Source organism: Gavialis gangeticus, unplaced genomic scaffold (genome assembly GCF_001723915.1).
Source record: "Gavialis gangeticus isolate Ggan-Ray unplaced genomic scaffold, GavGan_comp1, whole genome shotgun sequence".
NCBI classification, from domain to species: domain Eukaryota; kingdom Metazoa; phylum Chordata; order Crocodylia; family Gavialidae; genus Gavialis; species Gavialis gangeticus.
The window spans coordinates 122,225,532-122,232,594 of NW_017729022.1; the positions used below are offsets into that span (position 1 = coordinate 122,225,532).

The 7,063-nt window shown below is 46.0% G+C and overlaps 1 pseudogene; it reads right to left on the reverse strand.

Annotated features, from left to right (window-relative positions):
- LOC109296458 overlaps positions 1-7,063 on the reverse strand; it is a 13,716-nt pseudogene extending 6,653 nt beyond the window's left edge.

Sequence of the window (7,063 nt, forward strand, 5' to 3'; positions counted from 1 at the left end):
GTAACCTAAACTTCCCTTGCTGGAACTTGAGACCATTGCTCCTTGTTCTGTCATCTGCCACCACTGAGAACAGTCTAGCTCCATCCTCTTTCAAACTGCCCGTCAGGTTTGAAAGAAGGCTGCTATTAAATCCCCTCTCAGTCTTTTCTTCTCTAGACTAAATAACCCTAGTTCCTTCAGCCTCTCCCCATAAGTCACATGCCCCAGCCCCCTCACCATTTTTGTTGCCCTCTGCTGGACTTTCTCCAGTTTGTCCACATCCTTTCTGTAGTGGGGTGCCCAAAACTGGACACAGTACTCCAGGTTTGGCTTCACCAGTGCTGAATAGAGGGGAATAATCACTTCCCTCAATCTGCTGGCAACACACCTACCAATGCAGCCTAGTAGGCCGTTAGCCTTTTTTGCAACGGGCACACTGATGGCTCATATTCAGCTTATTGTCCACTGTAACCCCCATGTCCTTTACTGCAGAGCTGCTGCCTAGCCAGTCAGTCCCCAGCCTGTGCATGGGATTGTTCCGTCCTAAGCGCAGGACTTTGCACTTGTCCTTGTTGAATCTCATGAGATTTCCTTTGGCCCAATCATCCAAGTTGTCCAGGTCACTCTGAATCCTAGTCATACCCTGCAGTGTATCTACTACTCCCCCCAGCTTGGTGTCATCTGCAAACTTACTGAGGGTGCACTCTATCCCATCTTCCAGGTTGTTGATGAAGACATTGAACAAAACAGGCCCCAGGACCAAACCCTGGGGCACTCCTTTTGATACTGGCTGCCAACTAGATACAGAGCCATTGATTACTACCCTCTGAGCCCAATGCTCCAGCCAGTTTTTTTGTCCACCTTGCAATCCATTCATCCAGCCTGTACTTCCTTAGCTTGATTGCAAGAATGTTGTGGGAGACCATAACAAAAGCTTTGCTAAAATCATGGTATACCACATCCACAGGTCTCCCCACATCCAAAGAGCCAGTCATCTCATCATTGAAGGCAGTCAGGTTGGTCAGGCATGACTTGCCCATGGTGAATCCAGGCTGACTGTTCTTAATCACCTTCTTCTCCTCCAAGCGCCAAGAAAAGGATTCCTTGAGGATCTGCTCCATGATTTTTCCAGGGACTGAGGTGAAACTGACTGGTCTGTAGTTCCCTGGATCCTCCTTTTTCCCTTTCTTAAATATGGGCACTATGTTTACCCTTTTCCAATCATCTGGGACCTCTCCTGATTGCCATGAGTTTTCAAAGATGATGGCCAGTGGCTCTGCAATCTCATGAGCCAAATCCCTCAGCACCCTCGGGTGCATCTCATCCGGCCCCATGGATGGTGCTGCCAGGTGCAGTAGTCTGGGAGCTGACCTTGCCTGTGAAGACTGAGGCGAAAAAGGCATTAAGCATTTCAGTCTTTTCTGCATCCTCTGTCACTAGGTTACCTCCCCTGTTCAGTAAGGGACCCACACTTTCCCTGATGACCTCCTCTTGCTACCAATATACTTGTAGAAGCCCTTCTTGTTACCCTTCACATCCCTTGCTAGTTGCAGCTCCAAATGCGCTTTAGTTTCCCTGACTTCACCCCTGCATATGATTCTGCAACTCAGAACTAAGGAATGCCACTGTTGGGGTTACTAAAATACTGAAAGGAAACTTTGCCATAACTAGTTGAGTTCAGCAGTAGTGTGGATACTAAAGTTCTAATGAAGAGTGTACATCTAGGGCAGGGGCAAATATTTCAGCTGGGGGGGCCACTTAAGTTTTGGTGAGCCATATACATTAAATCTTTCAGAAGATATAATTTTAACGAATTATAGATAAAAACAAATCATATACAAAAAATCAAAATCTACTGTAATGTATATTAATTTTATTTAAAGAATATTTTTGTCCTGATTCATTTTTGTTTAAAGGCTCAAAATAGTCTTACTCTTGTATACTGTGTGTGTAAGAGGGGAGATGTGAAGTGTGTGTGTGTGTGTGTGTGTGGGGGGGGGTGTATAAGTGTTTGGGGGGGTGAGTGGGTAGGTAGGTATGTGGGGGCACAGGGTGTGTGTGTGTGTGGGGGGGTACGTGCATGTGTGCATGGTGGGGGCTGCCTATGTGCTAGGTCCTAGGAGCGGACCAGGGTTGAGAGGAGGGGAGGATGGGGGGGCAGGGAGCACAGCTTGCCCAGGTGGTGTGGTGCAAATGCACATACAGTCTGCATCTCCCTCGCTATCCAGTCCTTAGCTGCCTCCATGGTACTCTGCATTGGGTTGACCCTGGCTGCTCCCACCCAGGGCAGCCCACATTGTGTTCCTGTCTGCACCCACCCCACACTCGCTGACAGCACTGCCCAGCCCCAGCCATGGCCCTAGCCCCAGCCAGTGTGCACAGATTCCCAACAGGGCTGCTTGCACTGCTGCCTGGGTATTGTTCAGCTCCCCCCACCTCCAGTGGCTTTTTCTGCCCCTGCTGTGCTGCTCTGGCCACCTTCCACCCACTTGGTTGCCCACAGGTGGCTGCTCATTGTGTTGGGTGGGTGAAGTAGGTAGAAGGCAGCCAGGAGCTGGAGCCCTGTGCGCTGAAGCAGGAATCACTTGGCTGCAGCTTCCCCCCTGCCTGGGTGGGCCTGTGGTATCTGGCCCATGGCCCCATGACCGCTGCCGCTTCCCTGTGCTACCTGCTGCCCAGAGCTGCACAGCAGGGGCAGGAAGAAGAGAAGGAGCAGCCACTGGCGGCAGGGAGAGTGTCCAGTACCCGGGTAGCTGCAGAGGAAGTCCTGCCCTGGCTGGAAGTTGTATGCTTAGCCCAGGCCAGGGCTGGGGCTGGAGCTGGGGCCAGGGCGATGCCATTGGCAGGCACAGGGTGGATGCAAGCTGTGGTGTGGTGCAGGCTGCCCCAGGCAGGAGCAGGCAGGGCTTGGCCCTATGCAGAGCACCACACGTGCAGCCATGGGCTTGATATAATCAGTTTGTGGGCTGGATCTGTAGCATAAACTGAACGAATGTAGCTGATGTTAACATAGAGTGTAATAATAGTGAAATGTAACCATGTTAGTCTTGTCCTGTAAGCAACTTGAAAACTCCATTTTGTATCCTTCTGCTTGACATAAGTGAATGGACTCTGCATAGCCTTTATGTATAAGTGTGTGTAAAAGGGTGAATGGTAAGAGAATGGCATAGAGACAGGAGAAAAAGATCTAACTGTTTACATAAGCAACAAGGCGCCAAATGTAAGCTACCAGTCAGTAAACTAATTAATAAATGGCTGAAGAATCCCTTTTAGTCCTAGGGCACAAAGAAGATAACGAGGAGAAGGAATGCAACCATCCTGCCAGATGGGCAACAACAACACTCCAAGGCTAAGATAAGCTGAAGACAAAAGAAGAACAACAGCAAAAACAGAAGCTGGATATGAAAAAACCCCAAAGCACTGAAACAAAGGATGCCAATCCCTACAAAAGAACACTTAAAAAATTCCAAGTTGGGTGAGTCTCTTTCTCTCTTGCTGTTTTGTCGGAGCACAGATGCATCTGTTCACTCTGCTCCAGCTGTTATTTTCAAATCTGCTATCTTCAAATCATCATCATCTACTCAATAAGCCTGGATTGGCCACCCTGGGCTGATATTGAGCAACTATTGCTGGTAGCTATATTTGGTGTATGTGTGGATGAAACGGTTGTTTTGTGTATGTGTATGCCTGCATGTAATGATGTGTATGATGATTTGTGTGTGTTTGTATGAATGGTGTGCCCAAACCTCTATGTCTAACTCATGTGATCAATAAACGTGGCACCTTGCCTTATCCCCCTTTATAAAGTCTTGCTTGTGATTTGAGCAATTGGCAATTTATGTAACAGATCCAGCCTGTGGGCTGTATTTTGCCCATCCCTTATCTATGCCAAGTTTTTCAAAAACAAGAATCTAAAATCAGGCTCCTAATTCTGCATTTGTGTAAGTGGCCTGATTCTTAAAAGTGCAGAACACCCTCTCTTGGTCTGCCAGTCTGGAAGGAATAATCATGGGCAACAGGTTGCATTTTGCCAGCTCTGAATTTCATACTTTTTGGACACAGGATGGTCTCCCTTTGACAGAGTTGTGCAGGTTCATTCTTCATGCAATATTTTCTTAAGCCCTGCTATAGAACAGGCTACTGATCCCCATCAGAAAAAGCAGTGAGGATTTCCAAATAACAGGAGTCCCACAGTCACCACCCACAAACAAAGAGAGATATGGATCAGTTGCAAACACTGGCATGCATCCTCAGGCCAAGGTTTCTTGCTGAGAGATCTTTTTTTCCTGTTCAAATGAAACTGTAACAGATTTTCTAGTACTGCCACTACACAATAAAAATATTTTTCTGGAAGTTCACATGGTATAAATATTAGCTAGGTGCAGGGTTGATGCAGCTGTACAGTTTTCCAGAAAGCAGATATTAAATCTATAATACGTGGCTTTTTTTAAAAGAGCTGGAAAATAACCATGATTTTTTTAAAGAGTCTGGAATCTTGGAATAGTCACCATTCTGATTATTTCCTTTCCCTACAATAATATATTCAACATCATCCAAAAAAAAGTCCCTGGTGAATCTCATGTGACCTGATCTTGCAAAACATTGATCCAAAATGCTATGTACACTGACTGCATTTGTTCTAATCAGTAATAGACATTAGTATTAACAACAATTTTCCTATACTCACATCTACACACCCATCATACTTTTGCTTATGTTCAGCTGGCAGCAAAATGTAACACTCCTTGGAGCTAGGAGGAAAGTTTACCAGAAAGGAAGGAGAAAATGGAAAATTATCTTGATGCCCGCAAACATTTCCTCCCTTCCAGGAGCTGGTGGCATAGAATATCTTTAGGTTTGCTGGGTTTCAAACCTTCCTCAGAACTGGTAGAAGGCATGGTAGATTTGCACTTTAGAGACCAGGGGTGTCAAACTCATCTGGCCCTGCAGGCTTGATGAGTGGCATGGGGCTGGTCCATGGGCCAGATCAGGCCCATGGCTCTCCTCCCACCCTCCCTACCTGATCCAAAACAGGTGGCACCCATCCAGGCTGGTAAGGGAGGCCAACCCAAGTGGGTGCAGTGGATGGTACAGCCTGGGACCCAGCCCTGAACACAGCAGGTGGCACACCCCAGCACCCAGCCCTAGTAAATGCCACTGCCAGCAGAGTCAGGGACCCAGCCTGAGTGAATGCTGCCACCAGCACAGCCTGGCACCTACCTGAGCAGACACCATGGGTGGCATGTGTCCCAAGCACTGTGAACAGTGATGTTCTGGCACAGCAAAAGGGGCAACACCAGGGGTTGGATTATGGGGCTCAGCAGGCTAGACACAACCCATGGGCCATCTGTTTGACACCCCTGTTATAGACTAACCAAAACATGGTGACAATTACTCTGCATTGTGTTGATAAATGTTTGGAAAATTCTGTAAAATATTGACAATATATTAAATATCCTGTTGGTTGGTTGTGAACAACAACGTATAAATACTTGGGCAATGCAGAGTGTGTCAAGTTTCCTCCATGAATTGCCAACACTGCAGATGACCCAGAAGTGGGTAGTGTATTATGTAAGTTGCTGCCGTATGACCTGGTTCTGAATGGTTATAATCAGTAAATTAATTGAATGGAATCATCTGGGTCTTCTGAAAAACTCAACCATTTCCTAAAAGCATCTTCACACAGGGAAAATAGGAAAAGGATCTGTTCGTGGCATCACTGGACTAGGACCCCAGTAGGAGAAAAATCTCTTTCTGCTATGTCCTCAGGAAAAGTCCCGGCAATGCCTTTTAAAGTCTATGCCTTTCCACAGTCCAGAATTGTGATATATGTTCTTGTACTATTATTGTGTTCTTTCTTTGTGTCTGCTAATTTTACTCACCACTTGTCCTCTTAGCTCCATTATTGTTTCCCCCCACCAATTTGAGTAAACTATGCATTTCTTCACTTTCCCCCAAAGCCACCCATTTTTAGATGTCTCAGATGTGTCCTTAATTTCAGTTGGGGGTAGATGGCATTTGTTGTACTTTTGTGCAGTAGCACTGTGCTAAGTCTTGGCCAAAACCTCAGCTGAAAGACCCACTGACTTCAGTGGGGAATGATACAGAGTGCAATGCAGGCTGAATTTTCTGAGGCATCTGAATAAATACATCAGGCGGTATGATCATAATCCATCACAACCCCTTCTTGCTGATACCTCTGCTTGAAGACTTAGTAGCTTGATTCAGAACCTCTCATGGACAATGGAAACATTCCCACTGACTTTACTGAACCTGAGAATTAGCGTAATGCTACTCATCCAATCTGATACTATTGGGCACTTGTCCCACTTATATGTATAGAGGATTATATGTTAATAGCCACTCATTGGTTTCCCAGATTCAGATACTAAGATTAGAGGACAACACCTGTATCATGTTAGCTCAGCCCTCTGGTGATAAAACCTGCTGTTTCTTCTCCATTGTGTGAACTACCAGAATAGTTCTTCTGTTTTGCAAGACTTGATGCAGTGGCACCCACCCATTTAGACCCAGTTGGCCAAGGTCCACGACTCCATCCCTCCACCAGCATGGAAAGATGGATTGCACTTGACACAGCAATCAGTTCTCCAGCTAGTGGCTGGATCTTCTGTTGTTGCCAGGGGTTGTACTCTGGAACAATACTGTTTTCCCTGATTCCTTTTCACTGCCTTTTGGGGGCATATTTACACTAAAAAATACATTTTATGTGATGTGGATCTTTGTTGTAGCTGTGTTGGTCTAAAGGCATAGGCAGACAAAACTCTTGGGGTAGAGGTGATATCTTTTATTAGACTAACTAGATAGTTGTAAAAAAAATGTTTTTTTGTTTGCAAGCTTTTGGGCCCAAATGCCCTTTGTCAGGCAAAGAATTTAAAGACTGTAAAATTTCTCCCAGGTAGAAATGAAACTTCATATTACATGCATTGTCCTTCTCTGTGATGTCATACTCATTATGGTCCAATTTGGTGTTGATAGGAGCCTGTTGCTGTTGTTGGTTGACAGCTTTTCTTTGCCCAGCAACAGTGATAATGACCTCTGTGCTTGCTTGCAGTAGCCCTGGCAT